The sequence below is a fragment of the Pan paniscus genome, chromosome 9 (assembly GCF_029289425.2).
Source record: "Pan paniscus chromosome 9, NHGRI_mPanPan1-v2.0_pri, whole genome shotgun sequence".
Classification (NCBI taxonomy): Eukaryota; Metazoa; Chordata; class Mammalia; order Primates; family Hominidae; genus Pan; species Pan paniscus.
In genome coordinates, this window is record NC_073258.2 from 111132223 (window position 1) to 111155668 (window position 23446).

Genomic DNA, 23446 nt, shown 5'->3' on the forward strand with positions numbered 1-23446 from the left:
GGTTTTGATGACCTTGGCAATTTCGAAGAGTCCTGGTCAAGTATTTTGTAGAATGTTGCTCAACTGGGGTTTCTTTGATGTTTTTCTCATGGTTAGTCTTGGGTTACGGGTTTTGGGAGGAAGACCACAGGGGTGATGTGACAGTCTCATAACATCATATCAATGCTACACACCGTCAACATGACTTATTGTGTTGATGTTGACTTTGATCAGTTGGATGACGTAGTGTTTGTCAGGTCTTTCCAGTGTAAAGTAATCTTTTCTCCCCCTTTCCATTCTGTACTCTTATGCACAACTTTCACTTAGAATGGGGACTTAATCTTCACTTTTTGAGGGCAGAGTATCTATATAAAATGATTTGGAATTTTTCTGCAGGAAAGAGTTGTCTATTTCTCACTGTTTATTTATTCAGTCATTTATTTATATCAGTATTGGATACTTATTTTATACTTTGGGTTATAATCCATTTTAATTTTTGCTGCTGAAATTGTTTTCTTTGGCCACTGGGAACTGTCCCAGTTGGTTCCTGTGTCCCTTTGACATGCCCCAATTGTTGCATATGTCTGTTTCTGAGCAGTTCTTTACATTCTGGTGCTACAAAATGCTCCAGGCTGATTTTGTATATTTTCTGCTCTAGTCGTAGAATTAACCATTTCTCCAAGGATCCCTCCTTTTTTTTTAATTGGGAAATGCTATTAGAAACTAAGTTCTATACATTCTGTTTCTATATTTGTGGGCCATATTACCAACATGAAGAATAAAAGAGAGGATATCACTATAGAATCCTACAAATACTTAAAAGGTTTGATAAGTTTGACCAGTTCCCTGAAAAATACACACATACACACATCATTGACTTTATTACAAATAATTTTCCCATGAAGAAAACTCTGGGACCATGTGATTTCGCTAGTAAAGTCTATTGAACATTTAAAGATCCTTAGTACTAATATTATACTAACTCTTTGAGAAACTAGAGGGGTGAACACTTCCCAAAACATTTTATGAGGTTAGTATAAGCCTGATACCAAACCTGAGAGAGAAATTAAAGGAGAAAAAGTTGTAAATTAAATCCCTTCTTACCACAGATACAAAAATCCCCTGTCAAATACTGGCAGATCAAATCCAGAAATACAGGCCAGGCGTGGTGGCTCACACCTGTAATCCCAGCACTTCAGGAGGTTGAGGTAGGATCCCTTGATGTCAGGAGTTCAAGACTGGCCTGGCCAACGTGGTGAAACCCTGTCTCTACTAAAAATACAAAAATTAGCCGGGGGTAGGGGTGCACGCCTGTAGTCCCAGCTACTTTAGAGGCTGAGATGATGCCAGTGCACTCCAGCCTGGGCGACAGAGCAACACTACTCTCACAAAAGAAAAGAAAAGAAAAAAAATGTAATATAAATTAAATATTAATGTTATATAAATTATTTATATGTAATTATGTTTACAAAATTTATGATATATATTCATTTAATTTATATCAGAATGAAATTTTTTTATATGAGGAAAACCTTTTCTAACCAGCAATTCGCTAGATGTCAAAGAATACAGTGTTAGAATGCACAAGATAATTAATATTTATGATAATCTGTTAGATTATGTGATGACAGCAAAAAATAAATCTGATTGCATACATGAGAGTTTTTTATTCTTTTACTTCACCCAAACACATCAGGCTATCATCTTTACTTTTCTGTAACAAAGCTCATGTTGACTGAGTTGCAAGTCAAAGTAGAAAACTACTAAAATGAGTTAGAAGAAAACAAGGTACATTAAACCTATAAATTATATAGACATGGAAAGAGCATGAGATTTTAAAGTGAAAAAAAAATTAGATTGAGTTCTTGAGTCACTATTTGCAAACTGTTTGTCCTTGGGCAAGGTACTTAACCATTCCCCTGAACCTCAGTTTTTCATCTGTGAGATAAAAACAATAACAATAATAGCCTTCAGAAAGCACATAATGCAGGTCTCAGGCTAAGTTTTTTATGTGCATTACCTCATTTAGCCTTCACATCAACCATGTGAGGTGGATACTGTAATACCGTTATAACCCCAGTCTACAGATGAGGAAACTAAAGCTTGAGAGGTTAGGTAATTCTCCCCATGACATGCAGCAAGTACGTGATGAAGCAGGGATTCAAAGCATGACTCTAAAACCCAGGGCCTAAATTGTTACACTATACTACTGCTATGGTTTCCATGTGGTTTGTCTCTGCCAAAACTAATGTTGAAATTTAATTGCAATGTAAGGATGTTGGGAGGTGGAACTTTTTTTTTTTTTTTTTTTGACAGAGTCTCACTCTGTCGCCCAGGCTGGAGTACAGTGGTGTGATCTCAGCTCACTGCATCCTCCTCCTCCCAGTTTCAAGCGATTCTTGTGCCTCAGCCTCCTGGGTAGCTGGAATTACAGGTGTGTGCCACCCTACCTGGCTAGTTTGTGTATTTTTAGTAGAGATGGTGTTTCACCATGTTGGCCAGGCTGCTCTCGAACTTCCAACCTCAGATGATCCGTCTGCCTTGGCCTCCCAAAGTGCCGGGATTATAGGCATGAGCCACTATGCCCAGCCTAAGGGGTGGAACTTTTAAGAGGTGGGACCTCATGGGAGGTATTTGTGTCATGGGAGCTCCATCTTTATAGGCAGCTCCATTCTTGCAGTAGTGAGTTCTTTCTCACTCTTGAAAGACTAGACTAGTTCTTTTTAAAAAATAATTAATTTTTAATGTTTGTGGGTACATAGTAGGTGTGTATATTTGCAGGGTACATGAGATGTTTTCATACAGGCATGCAATGTGAAATAATCACATGGTGAATGGGGTATCCATTTCCTCAAACAATTATTCTTTATGTTACAAACAATCCAATGACACTCTTTTAGTTATTTTAAAATGTAGAATTGAGTCATTATTGACTATAGTCACCCTGTTTTGTGATCAAATCCTAGCCCATATTCATTCTTTCTAACTTTTTTTTGTACCCTTTAACCATCCCCACCTCCCCTCTGCTCCCCAGTACCATTTTCAGCCTCTGGTAAGCATCTTTCTATCTCCATGGGTTTGATTGTTTTGATTTTTAGATCCCACAAATAAGTGAGAACATGTGATGTTTATCTTTCTGGGTTGGCTTATTTCACTTAACATAATGACCTCCTGTTCCATCCATGTGGTTGCAAATGGCAAAATCTCATTATTTTTTATGGCTGAATGGTATTCAATTGTGTATATGTACGTTTTTTTAATCCATTCATCTGTTGATGGACACTTAGGTTGCTTCCAAATCTTAGCTATTATGGGCTGGGCACGGTGGCTCACGCCGTAATCCCAGCACTTTGGGACGCTGAGGTGGGCAGATCACTCGAGGTCAGGAGTTCGAGACTAGCCTGAACAACATGGTGAAGCCCCGTCTTTACTAAAAATACAAAAATTATCCAGGCATGGTGATGCACACCTGTAATTCCAGCTACGAGGGAGGCTGAGGCAGCAGAATCTCTTGAACCCAGGAGGTGGAGATTGCAGTGAGCTGAGATTGTGCCAATGCACGCCAGCTTGGGTGACAGAGCGAGACTCTGTCTCAAAAAGGAAAAAAAAAGAAGAAAACAAATCTTAGCTATTATGAACAGTGCTGCAACAAACATAGGAGTTCAAAAATCTCTTTAATATACTGGTTTCCTTTTTTTGTGAGTGTATACCCAGCAATGCGACTGCTGGATCATATGGTAGCTCTATTTTTTGTTTTTTGGAGGAACTTCCAAACTATTCTCCATATAGGTTGTACTAATTTCCATTCCCATCAACAGTGTATGAGGGTTCCCTTTTCTCCACATCCTTGCCAGCCTTTGTTGTTACCTGTTTTTTGGATATAAGCCATTTTAACTGGGGCGAGATGATAGATACCTGATTGTAGTTTTGATTTGCATTTATCTGATGATCAATGATGTTGAGCACCTTTTCATATGCCTGTTTATCACTTGTATGTCTTCTTTAGAGAGGTGTCTATTCAAGTCTTTTGCTCATTTTTTGATTGGATGATTAGATTTTTTTTCCTACAGAGTTTGTCGAGCTCCTTATATATTCTTGTTATTAATTCTTTGTGAGATGAATATGTTGCAAATATTCTCTCCCATTCTGTGGGTTGTCTCTTTACTTTGTTGATTGTTTCCTTTTCTGTAAAGAAGTTTTTAACCTTGATGTGATCCCAGTTGTCCATTTTTGCTTTGGTTGCCTGTGCTTGTGGGGGTATTGTTCAAAAAATTTTTGCCCAGACTAATATCCTGGAGATTTTCCCTAATGTTTTCCTCTAGTAGTTTCATAGTTTGGGGTCTTGGACTTAAGTCTTTAATCAATTTTGAGTTGTTTCTTTTTTTCTTTTTTTTTTTTTTGTTGAGACAGAGTCTCACTCCATCGCCCAGGCTGGAGTGCAGTGATGTGATATCAATCTCTACCTCCTGGGTTCAAGCGATTCTCCTGCCTCAGCCTCCTGAGTAGCTGAGATTACAGGTGACCGGCTAATTTTATAAAATATTTTTAGTAGAGATGCAGTTTCACTATGTTGGACAGGTTGGTCTCGAACTCCTGACCTCAGGTAATCTGCTCACCTCAGCCTCCCAAAGTGCTGGGATTACAGGCATGAGCCACTGCACTCAGCCTGATTTAATTTTTTATATGGTGAGAGATAGGGATCTAGTTTTATTCTTCTGCATATGGATATCCAGTATTCCCAGCATCATTTATTGAAGATTCTTTTTCCCAGTGTATGTTCTTAGACCTTTATCAAAAATGAGCTCACTGTAAGTGTGTGGATTTGTTTTTGGGTTTTCTATTGTTCCATTGGTCTATGTGTCTGTCTTTATGCCAGTGTCATGCTGTTTTGGTTACCATAGTTCTGTAGTATAATTTGAAGTCAGATAATGTGATTCATCCAGTTTTGTTCTTTTTGCTTAGGATAGGTTTGGCTATTCTGGGTCTTTTGTGGTTCCATACAAATTTTAAAATAGTTTTTATCTATTTCTGTGAAGAATGTAAGTGGTATTTTGATAGGGATTGCACTGAATCTGTAGATTGCTTTGGGTGGTATGGACATTTTAACAATATTGATTCTTCCAATCCATGAACATGAACTATTTTTTCATTTTTTGTTGTCCTCTTCAATTTCTTTCATCAGTGTTTTATAGTTCTCATTACAGAGATTTTTCACTTCTTTCGTTAAGTTAATTCCTAGGCATTTAATTTTATTTGTAGCTGTTATAAATGGGATTACTTTTTAATTTCTTTTTCAGATTGCTCACTGTTGGCATATAGAAATGCTACTGATTTTTCTATGTTGTTTTTGTATCCTGCAGCTTTACTGAATTTATCAGTTCTAATAGTTTTCTTGTGGAATCTTTAGGTTTTTCCAACTATAAGATCATATCATCTGCAAACAAGGATAATTTGACTTCTTCCATTCCAATTTGAATGCCCTTTATTTCTTTCTCTTGTCTGATTGCTTTAGCTAGGACTTCCAGTACTATGTTGAATAACAGTGGTGAAAGTGGCCATCCTTGTCATGTTCCAGATCTTAGGGGAAAGGCTTTCAGTTTTTCCTCATTTAGTATGATACTAGCTGTGTGTCTGTGGTATATGGCTTTTGTTATGTTGAGGTATGTTCCTTCTATACCCAGTTTTTTGAGGGTTTTTATGATAAAGGGATGTTGATTTTTTTTTTCCAAGATGGAGTCTCAGTCTGTCATCAGGCTGGAGTGCAGTGTCATGATCTTGGCTCACTGCAACCTCCACCTCCTAGGTTCAAGCAATTCTCCTGCCTCAGCCTCCTGAGTAGCTGGGATTACAGGTGCCTGCCACCACACCCAGCTAATTTTTGTATTTTTAGTAGAGACAGAGTTTCACCATGTTGACCAGGCTGGTCTCGAACTCCTGACCTCATGATCTGCCCGCCTCGGCCTCCCAAAGTGCTGGGATTACAGGCATCAGCCACTGCGCCTGGTTGGGATGTTGAATTTTATCAAATGGTTTTCTGCATCAATTGAAATGATCACGAGATTTTTTTTTTCATTCTGTTCATATGACACATCACACATGTTGGGAGCAGACCCCCCAAAATCTGGCCATAAACTGGCCCAAAAAATGGCCATAAACAAAATCTCTGCAGCACTGTAACATGTTCATAATGGCCCTAACGCCCAAGCTGGGAGGTTCTGGGTTTACGGGAATGAGGGTAAGCAACACCTGGCCCACCCAGGGCAGAAAACCACTTAAAGGCATTCTTAAGTCACAAACAATAGCATGAGCAATCTGTGCCTTAAGGACATGCTCCTACTGCAGTTAACTAGCCCAACCTATTTCTTTAATTTGGCCCATCTCTTCGTTTTCCATAAGGGATACTTTTAGTTAATTTAGTATCTATAGAAACAATGCGAATGACTGGTTTGCTGTTGATAAATATGTGGGTAAATCTCTGTTTGGGGCTCTCAGCTCTGAAGGCTGTGAGACCCCTGATTTCCCACTTCACACCTCTATATTTCTGTGTGTGTGTCTTTAATTCCTCTAGTGCCTCTGGGTTAGGGTCTCCCTGACCGAGCTGGTCTCAGCAAGTGGCGTCCATTTGTGGGGGCTCAAATCCAGGTCGAAGGGTCACCGGAGCAATGGTTGGAATGGAAAACTAGCTGGAGGACACCCGAGTACTCTTAAAGCAATCCCCGTGGTAAGAAGGGGAGCTTGGAAGCATCAGGGTAACAATGGGACAGGTGTGGGGTCTGGTTTGTTTCACTTTGGAACTTTTCACACTGATAATGAGGAGGAACAAGAGTATAGTGAAGGAACAGAAGAGGTTACAGAGCATGTTTATTTACTAGATAAAGCTAAAGTGGCAAAGGAAGGAGAGATTCATCCCTACCCTTCTGCACCCCCTCATTATTATTTTGAAGAAAAAGACCCTCCAGATCTTTCTTTTCCAGAGGACACTGGGCGAAAAGTAGTTGTCCCAGTGACTGTTCAAGCAGCACCTGGAGCGACTGCTCTTAGTTCTATTCAAGCAGGAATTCAGCAAGCTAGATGAGACGGTGATTTAGAGGCTTGGCAGTTCCCTGTTAGACTACACCCCCCAGATCAACAGGGAAGTATTATAGCTACATTTGAGCCTTTTCCTTTTAAATTACTCAAAGAATTTAAACAAGCTATAAATCAGTATGGATCAGGTTCTCCTTTTGTAATGGGACCGTTAAAGAATGTTGCTGTTTCCAGTTGGATGATTCCTACTGACTGGGATGCTGTTATTCAAGCTTGTCTAACTCCTGGTCAGTTCTTACAATTTAAAACTTGGTGGGCAGATGAAGCTTCCATTCAGGCTGCTTGCAATGCCCAGGCCCAACATCAAATTAATGTAACTGCAGACCAACTTTTGGGGGTTGGCGGCTGGGCTGGTTTAGATGCGCAACTGGTCATGCAGGATGATGCCATAGAACAGCTTAGAGGAGTGTGCATTAGAGCTTGGGAAAAAATCACTATAGGTGGAGAACATTACCCTTCCTTTAGTGCTATAAAACAGGGACCAAGAGAACCATATGTTGATTTTATAGCTCAGTTACAGGAGTCTCTTAAAAAGATGATTGCAGATTCGGCTGCTCAGGTTATAGTGTCGCAGTTATTAGCTTTCAACAATGCTAATCCCGATTGCCAGGCTGCTCTGCAACCTATCAGAGGGAAAGCACATTTAGTTGATTATATCAAGGCCTGTGATGGTATCAGAGGTAATCTGCATAAAGCTACTTTGTTGGCACAGGCAATGGCAGGACTGAGAGTGGGTAAAGGAAATACTCCATTTCCTGGAGCTTGTTTTAACTATGGGAAGCATGGTCATATTAAAAAAGAATGTAGAAAAAATCAGCGATTCAGGCAGCCAGATGGGGAAAAAGGAAAACTGCTGATCCTGAAATATGTCCAAAATGTAAAAAAGGGAAATATTGGGCTAATCAGTGTCACTCTAAGTTTGACAAAGATGGGACCCTGATTTCGGGAAATGCCATGAGGGGTCCGTCCTGGGCCCTGTTCTAAACAGGGGCATTTCCAGCTCAGGCCATTCCCTTACCCCTGTACAATGTCTGTCCCCTGCCACAGCTGGTAGTGCCATTGTAGATTTATGCTGCACAAAAGCTGTGAGCCTTCTACCTGGGGAACCCCCGCAAAAGGTCCCAACAGCAGTCTGTGGACACTTGCCAGCAGGGACAATAGGATTACTTTTAGGAAGGTCTAGTTTAGGTTTAAAAGGTGTACAAATACATACAGGAGTCATTGATTCAGATTACAATGGGGAAATTCAAATTATTATATCTACTTCTGTTACCTGGAAAGCAGAGCCAGGAGAGCACATAGCACAGCTCCTGATTGTGCCATATGTGAGAATAGGAAAAAATGAAACTAAATGAACAGGAGGATTTGGAAGCACAAATAAACAAGGCAAAGCAGCTTATTGGGTAAATCAAATCACTGATAAATGTCCTACCTGTGAAATAACTATTCAAGGAAAGAAATTTAAAGGTTTGACAGATATAGGAGCAGACATGTCAATCATTTCTCTATAGCACTGGCTGTCTGCGTGGCCAATTCAACCTGCTCAATTTTACATATTTGGAGTTGGTAAAGCTGCTGAAGTATATTAAAGTAGTTATATTTTGCATTGTGAAGGGCCCAATGGACAACCTGGGACTATTCAACCAATTATAACTTCTGTACCTATAAATTTTGGGGGAATAAATTTATTACAACAATGGGGAGCACAAGTTCTAATTCCAGAACAATTATATAGCCCTCAAAGTCAACATATGATGCATGAAATGGGGCATGTCCCTGGTATGGGACTAGAAAAAAATTTGCAAGTTTTGAAAAAACCACTTCAAGTGGAAAGACCAAGTTCCTGCCAAAGATTAGGAAATAATTTTTGATGGCAGCCATTGTTAAGCCTCCAGAACCTATACTTTTAAAATGGTTAGCCAATAAGCCAATTTGGTTAGAACAATGGCCGCTAAGTAAAGAGAAACTGGAGGCTTTAGAGACATTTGTTACTGAACAATTAGAAAATGGGCACATAGCTCCAACATTTTCTCCTTGGAATTCTCCAGTTTTCATAATTAAGAAAAAATCAGGTAAATGGAGAATGCTAACTGACTTAACCATCAATTCAGTTATACAACCTATGGGAGCATTACAGCCAGGATTGCCTTCTCCTGGTATAATTCCAAAAAATTGGCCTTTAATAGTCATAGATTTAAAAGACTGTTTCTTTACTATCCCTTTAGCTGAGCAAGACTGTGAACGATTTGCATTTACAATTCCTGCAGTAAACAACCTGCAGCCTGCTAAGCATTTTCATCGTTTCACAGATGTGTCTAGTAATGGTAGAGCTTCTTATTCTGGATCAAAAGGTAAAGTTTTCCAGACGCCCGATACTTCAGCTCAAAAAGCGGAGCTTGTGGTGGTAATTAAGATATTGACTGCTTTTGATATGCCTATTAATGTGATTTCTCATTCTTCATACATGGTTTATTCCACACAGTTAATTGAAAATGCTTAGTTATGATTTCATACAGATGAACAACTAATGACTTTATTTACCCAATTGCAAACAGCAGTTAGAAGTAGAATGCACCCTTCCCCTTCAAGCTGTAGGGGGATAGATGTTCCATCTGAACATCAGAAGGAACAAACTCCAGACACACCATCTTTAAGAACTGTAACACTCACCATGAGGGTCCAAGGCTTCATTCTCGAAGTCAGCAAGACAAAGAACCCACCAGAAGGAACAAATTCCAGACACATTTTGGCAACTATGAAGGGACTATCGCCAAGCAGTAAGCAGCATTGGGCCCCTTTCACTTGCTATTCTGTCCTATTTTTCCTTAGAATTTGGGGGCTAAATACCAGGCACCTGTCAGTCAGTTAAAAGTGACTAGCGTGGCTGCCGGACTAAAGACATGGGTGTCAGGCTTTCTGGGAAAGGGCTCTCTAACAATCCCCAACTCTTCAGAGTTGGGAGCATTGGTTTGCCTGGAACCGGCTTCCACTTTTCCTGTACTTCTGGGTTGAGCTGAGGGTCAACAGAGAGGAAAGCCATTCAGCTCTGGGATCCCGACAACAAGTTCGTTGACCCTGTGGCCATGAGCGGAACTCTCAAAGTCATGTCGCCCAAGCGAGACTTGCCCATCTATCCTATCTATCCTGACCCTTGCCCCCTGGGTCCTAACGCCTGTCAGACAAACTTCCTTTCGCCTCTCTTCTCCAAGACTAGTCCCACTTCTAAAAACCATTCCCTGTCTCTGGTGCTTTTCTAGTTTCTCCTATAAGAATGATTTCTACTATAAACTCCAGGACTCTATTCCCTTCCTTTAGCACCCAAGTTCACCATCAGAAAGACATAATTTTTGAGTGGGGAGACTAACTATCCTTTTAAGATCCCTCCTCAGACAAGCAGGCCTAACACAGGCTATTCCTGAAGCTAGGATATGAGGAGCCTCAGAAATTATATCCTTCCTATTCATATAAGTGAGGACAAAAGGTGTCACTCCCCCAATCCTGGAGATCCCTTCCCTCAATCAGGGAATGGCCCTCCATTTCATTTTTGGGGCATAACATCTTTATAGTACAGGGGTAAACTCCCAATACTAACAGGAGAAAGCTTAGGACTCTAACAGGTTTTTGAGAATGTGTCAGTAAGGGCCACTAAATCCAATTTTTGTTGGTCCTCTTTGGGGTCTAGGAGGACAGGCAAGGGTCCAGCTTTTTGAGAATGCATCAGTAAGGGCCACTAAATCCGACCTTCCTCAGTCCTCCTTGTGGTAGGAGGAAAACTAGTGTTTCTGCTGCTGTGTTGGTGAGTGCAACTATTCCGATCAGCAGGGTCCAGGGACCATCACAGGTTCTTGGGCAGGGGGAGAAACAAACAAACCAAAACCGTGGGTGGTTTTGTCTTTCAGATGGGAAACACTCAGACATCAACAGGCTCACCCTTGAAATGCATCCTAAGCCATTGGGACCAATTTGATCCGCAAACCCTGAAAAAGAGGTGGCTCATTTTTTTTTCCTGCACTACAGCCTGGCCCCAATATTCTCTCTCTGATGGGGAAAAATGGTCACCTGAGGGAAGTATAAATTACAATACTATTATGCAGCTTGACCTTTTCTGTAAGAGGGAAGGCAAATGGAGTGAAATACCTTATGTCCAAGCTTTCTTTTCATTGAAGGAGAATCCACAACTAGGCAAAGCTTGCAATTTACATCCCACAGGAGGATATTTCAGCTTACCCCCATATCCTAGCCTCCCTATAGCTCCCTTTCCTATTAATGATAAGCCTCCTCTAATCTCCCCTGCTCAGAAGGAAATAAGCAAAGAAATCTCCAGAAGATCACAAAAACCCCCGGGCTATTGGTTATGTCCCCTTCAAGCTGTAGGGGGAGGGGAATTTGGCCCAACCCGGGTACACGTCCCCTTCTCCCTCTCTGATTTAAAGCAGATCAAGGCAGACCTGGGGAAGTTTTCAGATGATCCTGATACGCACATAGATATCCTACAGGGTCTAGGGCAAACCTTCGATCTCATTGGAGAGATGTCATGCTATTGTTAGATCAAACCCTGGCCTTTACTGAAAAGAATGCGGCTTTAGCTGCAGCCCGAGTTTGGAGATACCTGGTATCTTAGTCAAGTAAATGATAGACTGACAGCCAAAGAAAGAGACAAATTCCCTACTGGTCAGCAAGCCATCCCCAGTATGGATCCCCACTGGGACCTTGACTCAGATCATGGGGACTGGAGTCATAAACATCTGTTGACCTGTGTTCTAGAAGGACTAAGGATAATTAGGAAAAAGCCCATGAATTATTCAATGATGTCCACCATGGCTCAGGGAAAGGAAGAAAATCCTTCTGCCTTCCTCGACTGGCTACGGGAGGCTTTAAGAAAATATACTTCCCTGTCACCTGACTCACTAGAGGGTCAATTGATTCTAAAAGATAAGCTTATTACCCAATCAGCTGCAGAAATCAGAAGAAAGCTCCAAAAGCAAGCCCTGGGCCCTGAACAAAATCGGGAGGCATTATTAAACCTGGCAACTTCAGTGTTCTATAATAGGGGCCAAGAAGAACAGGCCCAAAAGGAAAAGTGAGATCAGAGAAAGGCCACAGCCTTAGTCATGACCCTCAGACAAACAAACCTTGGTGGTTCAGAGAGGACAGAAAATGGAGCAGGCCAATCACCTGGTAGGGCTTGTTATCAGTGTGGTTTACAAGGACACTTTAAAAAAGATTGTCCAATGAGAAACAAGCCACCTCCGCGTCCATGTCCACTCTGCTGAGGCAATCACTGGAAGGCACACTGCCCCAGAGTACAATGGTTCTCTGGGCCAGAAGCTCCCAACCAGGTGATCCAACAACAGAACTGATGGTGCCCAGGGTAAGCACCAGCTCATGTCATCACCCTCACTGAGCCCCGGGTATGTTCAACCATTGAGGACCAGGAAATTGACTTCCTCCTGGACACTGGTGTGGCCTTCTCAGTGTTATTCTCCTATCCTGGATGACTGTCCTCAAGGTCCGTTACCATCTGAGGAATCCTGGGACAACCTGTAACCAGGTATTTCTCCCACCTCCTCTGTTGTAATTGGGAGACTTTGCTCTTTTCACATGCCTTTCTTGTTATGCCTGAAAGTTCCACACCCTTATTAGGGAGGGATATGTTAGCCAAAGCTGGAGCTATTATCTACATGAATATGGGGAATAAGTTACCCATTTGTTGTCCCCTACTTGAGGAGGGACTCAACCCTGAAGTCTGGGCATTGGAAGGACAATGTGGAAGGGCAAAAAAATGCCCACCCAGTCCAAATCAGGCTAAAAGATCCCACCACTTTTCCTTATCAAAGACAATATCCCTTAAGGCCTGAAGTTCATAAAGGATTACAGGATATTGTTAAACATTTAAAAGCTCAAGGCTTAGTAAGGAAATACAGCAGTCCCTGCAACACCCCAATTCTATGAGTACAAAAACCAAATGATCAGTGGAGACTAGTGCAAGATTTTAGACTCATCAGTGAGGCAGTAATTCCTCTATATCCAGTTGTATCCAACCCCTATACCCTGCTCTCTCAAATACCAGAGGAAGCAAAATGGTTCACTGCTCTGGACCTCAAGGATGCCTTCTTCTGTATTCCCCTGCACTCTGACTCCCAGTTTCTCTTTGCCTTTGAGGATCTCACAGACCACACATCCCAACTTACGTGGACCGTCTTGCCCCAAGGGTTTAGGGATAGCCCTCATCTGTTTGGTCAGGCACTGGCTCAAGATCTAGGCCACTTCTCAAATCCAGGCACTCTGGTCCTTCAGTATGTGGATGATTTACTTTTGGCTACCAGTTCAGACGCCACATGCCAGCAGACTAGTCTAGATTTTTTGAGCTTTCTAGCAAATCAAGGGTACGAGGCATCTAGGTTGAAGGCCCAGCTTTGCCTACAGCAGGTCAAATATCTAGGCCTAATCTTAGCCAGAGGAACCAGGGCCCTCAGCAAGGAATGAATACAGCCTATACTGGCTTATCCTTGCCCTAAGACATTAAAACAGTTGCGGGGTTTCCTTGGAATCACCGATTTTGCTGACTATGCATCCCTGGATACAGTGAGATACCCAGGCCCCTCTATGCTCTAATCAAGGAGACCCAGAGGGCAAATACTCATCTAGTAGAATGGGAACCAGGGGCAGAAATAGCCTTCAAAACCTTAAAGCAGGCACTAGTACAAGCTCCAGCTTTAAACCTTCCACAGGACAAAACTTCTCTTTATACGTAACAGAGGAGCTGGGATAGCTCTTGCAGACTTTACTCAGACTCATGGGACATCCCCACAACCAGTGGCATACCTAAGTAAGGAAATTGATGTAGTAGCAAAAGGCTGGCCTCACTGTTTATGTGTAGTTGTGGCAGTGGCCATCTCAGTGTTAGAGGCTATAAAAATAATACAAGGAAAGGATCTCACTGTCTGGCCCATTCATGATGTAAATGGCATACTAGGTGCCAAAGGAAGTTTATGGCTATCAGACAACTGCCTACTTAGATACCAAGTGCTACTCCTTGAGGGACCGGTGCTTCAAATACGTACGTGTGTGGCCCTCAACCCTGCCACTTTTCTCCCAGAGGATAGGGAACCAATTGAGCATGACCGCCAACAAATTATAGTCCAGACTTATGCCACCTGAGATGATCTCTTAGAAGTCCCCTTAGCTAGTCCTGACCTTAACCTATATACCAATGGAAGTTCATTTGTGAAGAATGGGATACGAAGGGCAGGTTATGCCATAGTTAGTAACGATACTTGAAAGTAAGCCTCTTCCCCCAGGGACCAGCTCCCAGTTAGCAGAACTAGTGGCACTTACCTGAGCCTTAGAACTGGGAAAAGGAAGAAGAATAAATGTGTGTACAGTTAGCAAGTATGCTTATCTAATCCTACATGCCCATGCTGCAATATGGAAAAAAAGGGAGTTCCTAACCTCTGGGGGAACCCCCATTAAATACCACAAGGAAATTATGGAGTTATTGAATGCAGTGCAAAAACCCAAGGAAGTGGCAGTCTTACACTGCCAAAGCCATCAGAAAAGTGAAGGACAAAAGGCAGAAGGAAACCATCAGGCAGATGCTGAGGCCAAAATTGCTGCCAGGTGGAACCTCCCATTCCCACAAAAAATTGGGTCTTTACCAACTTAACCTACCACCCTTGTTATGAAGGAAAAGACCCTTTCCAACTTCTAAATATGCAATCATTAGCCAACTTCCCCATCTCTGATAGGACCAAGAATATACTAACAGGACATGCAATCCAACTTTTGTGTTCTTACATTTCCAACCTCACCTATTACACAAGCAATGAAAAGCCCATACATGGCCCTGTAACTATGAATATCATCTTAACTTTCCAAGCCCCTTTATGCATACAACGCAACCTGTTATCAGATCTGCCCCTGGGGCACCTACTACCCCATCAGTGTAATTATACCCTACAACTTCAAGGCCCAACTGATGATAGTAACTTCCGAGTCACTCAAACAGCTCCATTCAGACGGTTTGTCCACTTCTTGGGGTCCCCAAAAATCATCACGTCCTCCCTGCTTAACAAACAGTCCAAGTTTTGTAATGACAAACGTACTCCCTCCATGACCATTCATCCCTGGACCCCCTGCAGCAGTGTCCCCACCACTAGTGAATGCCTTCTCATCCCTTCTTTCAATCACTCTCTCAAATGGTTCCTAGTAGATACAAAAAGTCTTTTTCTCCAATGGGAAAATAAAACACAGGGAGCCACTCAGTTTGCTCCCAACACCCCTTTCCATCCCTTCACTGGAGCTACCTTGGCAATTACTCTAGAAGTATGGGAAAATGAAAATAACAAACTCACACACCTTTTTAACATACACAACCAGTTCTGTCTACCCAGCCAATGTATATTCTTCTTATGTGGAACATCAACCTATATCTGCCTCTCCACTAACTGGACAGGCATCTGTACCTTAGTCTTTCTAAGTCCTAACATTAACATTGCCCCAGGAAATCAGACCCTATCAGTACCCCTCAAAGCTCAAGTCTGTCAGCACAGAGCCATACAACTAATACCCCTACTTATAGGGTTAGGAATGGCTACTGCTAAAGGAACCAGAATAGCCGGTTTATCTACTTCATTATCCTACTGCCACACACTCTCAAAGGCTTTCTCTGACAGTTTGCAAGAGATAACGAAATCTATCCTTACTCTAGAATCCCAAATAGACTCTTTCGCAGCAGTGACTCTCCAAAACTGCTGAGGCTAGACCTCCTCACTGCTGAGAAAGGAGGACTCTGCACCTTCTTAGGGGAAGAGTTGTTTTTAGTTGTTTTTACACTAACCTGTCAGGGATAGTACGAGATGCTACCCGGCATTTACAGGAAAAGGCTTCCGAAATCAGACAACATCTTTCAAGCTCTTATACCAACCTCTGGAGTTGGGCAACATGGCTTCTCCCCTTTCTAGGTCCCATGGCAGCCATCTTGCTATTACTCACCTTCGGGCCCTGTATTTTTAACCTCCTTGTTAAATTTGTTTCCTCTAGGATCGAGGCTATCAAGCTACAGATGATCTTACAAATGGAACCCCAAATGAGCTCAACTAACAACTACCAAGGACCCCTGGACCAACCCACTGGCCCTTTCAATGGCCTAAAGAGTTCCCCTCTGGAGGACACTACAACTGCAGGGTCCCTTCTTTGCCCCTATCCAGCAGGAAGTAGCTAGAGTGGTCATCACCCAATTCCCAACAGCAGCTGGGGTGTCTTGTTAAGTGGGGAGATTGAGAGGTGAAGCCAGCTGGGCTTCCGTGTTGGGTGGGGACTTGGAGAACTTTTCTGTCTAGCTAGAGGATTGTAAACACACCAATCAGTGCTCTGTGTCTAGCTAGAGGTTTGTAAATGCACCAATCAGCACTCTGTAAAAACAGACCAATCAGCACTCTGTAAAATGGACCAATCCGTAAGATGCGGGCGGGGCCAAATAAGGGAATAAAAGCTGGCCACCCGAGTCAGCAGCGGCAACCCACTTGGGTCCCCTTCCATGCTGTGGAAGCTTTGTTCTTTCACTCTTCACAATAAATCTTGCTGCTGCTCACTCTTTGGGTCCACACCACCTTTATGAGCTGTAACACTCACTGCGAAGGTCTGCGGCTTCACTCCTGAAGTCAGCGAGACCACGAACCCATGGGGAGGAACAATCAACTTCAGACATGCCACCTTTAAGAGCTCTAACACTCACTGCGAAGGTCTGTGGCTTCACTCCTGAAGTCAGCAAGACCACAAATCCACTGGAAGGAAGAAATTTCGGACACATCTGAAGATCTGAAGGAACAAACTCTGGACACACCATCTTTAAGAACTGTAACACTCACTGTGAGCGTTCACGGGTTCATTCTTGAAGTCAGCAAGACCAAGAACCCACCAGAAGGAACCAATTCCGGACACAGACTCACTGCAACCTCCACCTCCTGGATTAAAGTGACTCTCCTGCCTCAGCCTCCTGAGTAGCTGTGCCTACAGGCACAAGCCACCACCACACGGCTAATTTTTTGTATTTTTAGTAGAGATGGGGTTTCACCATCTTGCCCAGGCTGGTCTCCAACTCCTGAGCTCAAGTGATCCACCTGCCTCGGCCTCCCAAAGTGTTGGGATACATGTCTGAGCCACTGTGCCCGGCCTCCTCTGGATTAGTTCTTACGGGAATAGATTAGTTCTTGCTCGAGCAAGTTGTTATAAAAGTGAGGTTGCCTCTAGTGTTTTGCATCCTCACATATGTCCGCTTACCTCTTGGCCTCTCCCTATGTTATGACCCAGCACAAAAGCCCTTACCAGAAGCCAAGCAGATGCTGATGCCACACCCCTTGGACTTCTCAGTCTACAGAGCCATGAAACGAATAAACCTCTCTTTATAAATTATCCAGCTTCAGGTATTCTGTTATAGCAACACAAAATGGACGAAGACAACTACCTTATCATAATAATACTGTGATAGTCAAAATAGATAATGTCTGTTAAAATGCTTAAACAGTTTACACATGTTATTTTTACCTCATTAGAGTGATTTATTATTCATTAATATGTAGAGTGGCATTAAGGTATAACAACATAAACATTGAGATCATTAATCAAGGGTCCTGAGATTCTACTCTTGTTCTCCATAAATTAGCTGAGTAAATATGGTAAGTCATTTAACATTTGGGCTTCAGGTTTCTTAATCTATAAAAATGACAAAGTATCATTTACAACCTTCTAGCTAGGAAATATATCATTTTGTGATCTCCTAAATCTAGTTTTTTTCTCACATACTGGCTCTAATTTTTTGAGATAGGATCTTGCTGTGTTGCCCAGACTGGAGTGCAGTGGCATGAACATGGCTCACTGCAGCCTTAACCTCCTGGGCTCCAGTGATCCTCCTGCTTCAGCCACTCGAGTAGCTGGGACTACAGGCTCATGTCACCACACCCAGCTATTTAAGAACTTTTTTTTGTAGAGACAGGGTCTCCCTGTGTTGCCCAGCCTGATCTCAAACTCCTGGGATGAAGTGATCCTCCTGCTTGGGACTCTCAAAGTGCTGGGATTGCAGGTGTGAGCCACCATACCCAGACTTTAAGTTTTCTCTATTAAGAGACTGTTGCATTTTCCCCCTTTGCTCATGCCTTGCTGAATGAGTTGAGTTCATATACATGATTATTACAAAGTACAACATGCTTAGGAAAATCTGTGACAAATAGAGGAATCTTTTTTCTTTTGAAACTTTCACTTATTTTGTTTTGTTTAGTTTTGAGTAAGCAATGCATTTACATTGCCCAAATTTAAAACACTATCACAAGTCACACAATGAGGAGTCCAACTTCCTACCTTACCTGTCTACCCTTTTTCCTGCTCCCATTTTTTCCTATTTATCCTTCCAGTGTTTTTCTATGCCAAGTTCAAAGGATATAAATATAAATTTTCTTATTTTCTCCCTTTTCCTGTTAGACATTTCACTTTTTTCACTTAATAGTATATTCTGGAAATTACCATACATCAGTACACAGTGAGCCACCTTCTCTCTACTTTTTTTTCAGCTTCATATTATTCAATTATGGGGCAGAACCATAGTTTATTGAATGAATCTCCTAAAGAAGGACACTTGTTTCTAACATTTTGCTATTGCAGAAAATGCTGCAAATAAATAACACTGTGCAGACTTCATTTTATATTATGTACAGGTGGATCTGTAGAATACATTCCCAGAAGTGGGAACCCTAGGTTAAAGAGTAAATTAATTTGCGCATTAAAAAAAGTCATATTGGCCTTAACAAAATTGAGACTATTTTGCACAACTAGCAATGTATCAGAGTGCCTGTTTTCCAACAGCCTCACCAACACAATGTGTTCAAATGTTGAATTTTTAAATAATCTGATAGGAAAAATGACATGCAGAGTGATTTTAATTTGCGTGAAGAAGCTTTTAAAGAAAGAGTTGAGAAGTTGAAATTTAAGGTGAGTTTTGATAGATTCTTCAAAGTGTCCCCCAAATAGGAAGCTTCACAGTTAATGTTTAAAACCTCTTGTAAATAACAATTGGCATTGAAAGAAAGCAAAATATTACTTTGTAATCCAAAGTATATTGTCAGCCAAGTTCAAGGAAGCTTGGTGATTGCTCAATCTTAAATTACTCAATCTTAAACCAGAGAGATGAAATGGTGCATTCGTGAGCACTGGCCTTGATGTTAACTCTCTCAGCACTGTTAACTGGAGTTTCTTCATTGTTGGGCTCTTATCCATCCTTCATATTAGTAATTCCAAATTAATAACTGCATATTAATAAACTCCAAAGGTGACATTACACATATCTGATGTCTTGAACAAATATCCTAGAGCAAAGTGGCAGAAACAGGATGAGAAACAGAGCTGGAGGAAATTTTGTTTTATATTGAGTCAATTAAACCCCCTCTCTCCCTGTTTCTCTTTCTCTCTCTCTCTCTCTCTCTCTCTCCACATGCACACACCAGCAGAAGCATTTCTTTCAGATTCAAAGAAGTGGAAATGTGTGCATTCCATTCTATTGTCCTCTCAACTCTAAAGGTAAATAAATCAATTTTAAGGAGTTGAATGCTGTATAAAATATGTACTATACCTGCTGTGTTTACATGTTATAAAAACTACTATACCAAAGGCTATCTAATATCATTTCTTTTGGTAACAACCCAAACCTCATTTAATTTAAATATACACTGTACTTTAGTTTATTCATCAGTAAAATGGTAAGGATGCTGATCCCCACCTCATAGGGTTTTTGGTGAAGATTAAATAAGTCAAAACAGCCAGGCGCAGTGGCTCACGCCTGTAATGCCAGCACTTTGGGAGGCCAAGGTGGGCGGATTGCCTGAGGTCAGGAGTTCGAGACCAGCCTGACCAACATGGAGAAACCCCATCTCTACTAAAAATACAAAATTAGCCGTGCGTGGTGGCGCATGCCTGTAATCCCAGCTACTTGGGAGGCTGAGGCAGGATAATCGCTTGAAGCCGGGAGGTGGCAGTTGCGGTGAGCTGAGATTGTGCCATTGCACTCCAGCCTGGGTAACAAGAGCGAAACTTTGTCTCAAAAAAAAAAAGAAAAATTAAGTCAAGACATGTAAAGCATCTAGAAGAATGCACGGCATACAGTAAACACTCAACACATGGTAGCTATTATTATATTTATTCTTTTGTTAGTGAAAATTTTCCTATGACTGCAGACTCTTTGGATATAGTACTTATGGCAGGCATCACACACATTATTTCTAATGTGTATGTTGAGGAAAGTCTTGAAACCTTAATTAATGCACAGTTGTCAGAAAAACCTTGGAAAGTGGAAAATGAACGAATACACAATTTTGTATATTTGTGTTACAATTCTGTCCTTAGAAAGGACTCTGTCATGGTTAGTGTCAATGCTGAACTTGTTTGATATATAAACCCAGGTACTGGAGGCAAAATAATGGTCCCATAGATGTCCATGCCCTAATCCTTGAAATTTGTGAATATGCTCCTTAACATGGCTAACATCCTAAACATTTCACAGATGTGATTCAGGGTAGAGACCTTGAGATAGGAGATTATCTTGGATTATCAGCCAGGGCCCAAATTAATCACAAGCCTTTAAAAGCAGAGAAGTTTTCTTGCTGAGGTCAGAGAGATATGATGACAGAAGAAGGGTCAGGGAGATGCGAGGGGAGGACTTGACTAGCTAGTTGGCTTTGAAGATAGAGGAAGTAATCCAAGAACACATATAGCCTCTTGAAGCCAGAAAAGACAAGGAAACAAATTCTGTCCTGGAGCCTCCAGAAAGGAGTACAGCCCACCTGTTGCCTTAATTTTAGCCCAGTGAGGCCTGTTGCAGATTTCTGACCTACAGAACTGTAAAATAATACATTTGTTACAGCAGCAATAGAGAATGAATACACCACAGTAACAATCTTTTGCAAGGACATAAAACTTAAGTCCACTTATTACATGTTTTGTACTAAAAAAATTAAAATGAAACATGCCAGGAAGGAATAAACGGCACCACATACTACACATTCATCTGAACCGCAGATGAATTAGGTGCACAATATTCTAATTTTTATTCTATAAACAATTTGAGATGACTTAGTCCAGGTCTGAGGCTAAAGAAAACTTTTGAGCTATGGGCAAGAAAATCAAATCACTGCTATCACTCAAGGGCAATGCCAAATCTGTTTCAACTGGGACTTTCACACATAGATGCACACATGCACTGGGTGGTTTTCTTATTCCTGGTGAAAATGGATCTTTGGAAACTCTTGGCAAGAAATAGTTTGGCTCAAATTTCCAAAATTAAAAATATAGCCTAGGCTGGGCGTGGTGGCTCACAATTGTAATCCCAGTACTTTGGGAGACCGAAGCGGGGTGGATCTCCTGAGGTCTGCAGTTTGAGACCAGCCTGACCAACATGGTGAAACCCCATCTCTACTAAAAATACAAAATTAGCTGGGAATGGTGGCATATGCCTGTAATCCCAACTACTAGGGAGGCTGAGGCAGAAGAATCACTTGAACCTGGGAGGTGGAGTTTGCAGTGAGCCAAGATCATGCCATTGCCCTCCAGCCTGGGCAACAAGATGGCCTATGGCCTATACTACATTTCTAAAATTGTAGAGTTAAAGAAGTTTCAGACCTGTTTTTTTTTTTTTTTGAGACAGAGTCTTGCTCTTGTCGCCCAGCTGGAGTGCAATGGCAGGATCTCGGCTCACTGCAACCTATGTCTCCCAGGTTCAAGCCATTCTCCTGCCTCAGCCTCCTGAGTAGCTGAGATTACAGGTGCCCACCACCACGCCCGGTTAATTTTTGTATTTTTGGTAGAGACGGGGTTTTGCCATGTTGGCCAGGCTGGTCTTAAACTCCTGACCTCGTGATCTGCCTGCCTCGGCCTCCCAAAGTGCTGGGATTACAGGTGAGAGCCACTGTGCCCGGCCATTTTTTTCTGACTTAAAACTTAAATAACATTGTGCAGTTCACTTTTATTAATTAATAATGAGAGTATGAATTAAGAGCTACTAATCCATGTTTCCATGCTGCAGTGCAAGATAGTACTGAAAACATAATATGCCAACCTTAAAATATCAAAACTCTCTACAGAGCTCAGGGGTAGTTAGCCCACATATAAATCCATTTCAAAAGTTTCTATCCATTTTCTGAAGTACTTAAATTTTAGAATGGAGGTGGGTAAATAGCCTTTATTCTAGCTTATTTCAACTACATTGTGGTCGCTATGATACCGATTTTTTGAGACTTACTGAAACTTTATTACCCAGTACATTGTCCATTTTTGTAAGTGTTCCCTCTGTGTTTACTGGGGAATTGGATTATTTGTTAAGTAAAGGTTAGTACATGTGTCAAGTTTTCTACATTCTTACTTAATGTTTGATCTATTACTGAGAGTGGTATGTCAAAAAATCTCTGAATGTGATTGTATATTTGTCTATTTTTCCGTGTAATTCTGTCATGTATATGTGTACATACACACACACACACATATAGATTAGATAATTGCAGACTTAGAGTTGCTATATAGTCCAGGTTAGTTTAAATGTTTAACATTACATATGAATACATTTATCCTTTATAATGCATTTTCTCCTTGAAAGTCCATTTAATCAGACAGCAATATAGCAAACTAGCTTTATTTTCATTGTATTTATCTAGTATTTCTTTTTCTATTATTTGATATTCAACCTTTCTGTGTCTTTATATTTTTGATGTGTCTTTTCTAAATGTGGTAGAGTCAGATTTTTTTCATCCTAAATGAAAATCAACTTTTTCATTGGTGCTTTTAACCTACTGACTTTTGATATATTTGACCTTATTTTCAACAATTCATTTCATGCTTTTTAAAATATGTGCTTTTACTATGATGTTTTTCCCTCCTTCTCTTCTTTCTTTTGGAGTTCAAGTGATGTATTTGTCAGGATAGACGCTGAACTGCTGTAACAAGGAGACTTTAAAATAAGTATCTTAACTAGGAGAAATGTTTATTCTCTCCCATGAGACAATTCAGAATAGGCTGGGGCTTGGGCACTGTGCCTTCAACAGTGGTGGGTGGCTCTGCTTCATGAGGTCATGCAGGGACCCAGGTTGGTGGATTGGCTCTGCCATCTTGTTTAGCTTTCATTCTTGGATCTCATGTGATCACTCCAGTTGCCATTTTCTAGCCAATGGGAAAGAAAATTTAGAGGAAAACAAGTAGCTTTCTTGTAAAATGGTTATCTGGTTGCATTCATCACTTCTACTTGCATCCCATGAGCAAAAACTTTGTTATAGGAACATACCTATCTGTAGCAGAAGCTGGGAAAGATGGTCTCTGGCTAGTAAGCCATGTGCTCCACTAAAATTCATGG

General features: G+C 41.4%; 1 long non-coding RNA gene across 1 annotated transcript in view; it reads left to right on the forward strand.

Annotated features, from left to right (window-relative positions):
• LOC106635306 (uncharacterized) overlaps window positions 1-17478 on the forward strand; it is a 52355-nt gene extending 34877 nt beyond the window's left edge. Inside the window, exon 3 of the long non-coding RNA XR_001338655.3 lies at window positions 16108-17478. This is a non-coding gene — a long non-coding RNA (uncharacterized LOC106635306). The remainder of the gene's footprint in view (window positions 1-16107) is intronic.
• Window positions 17479-23446: the final 5968 nt, after the last annotated feature.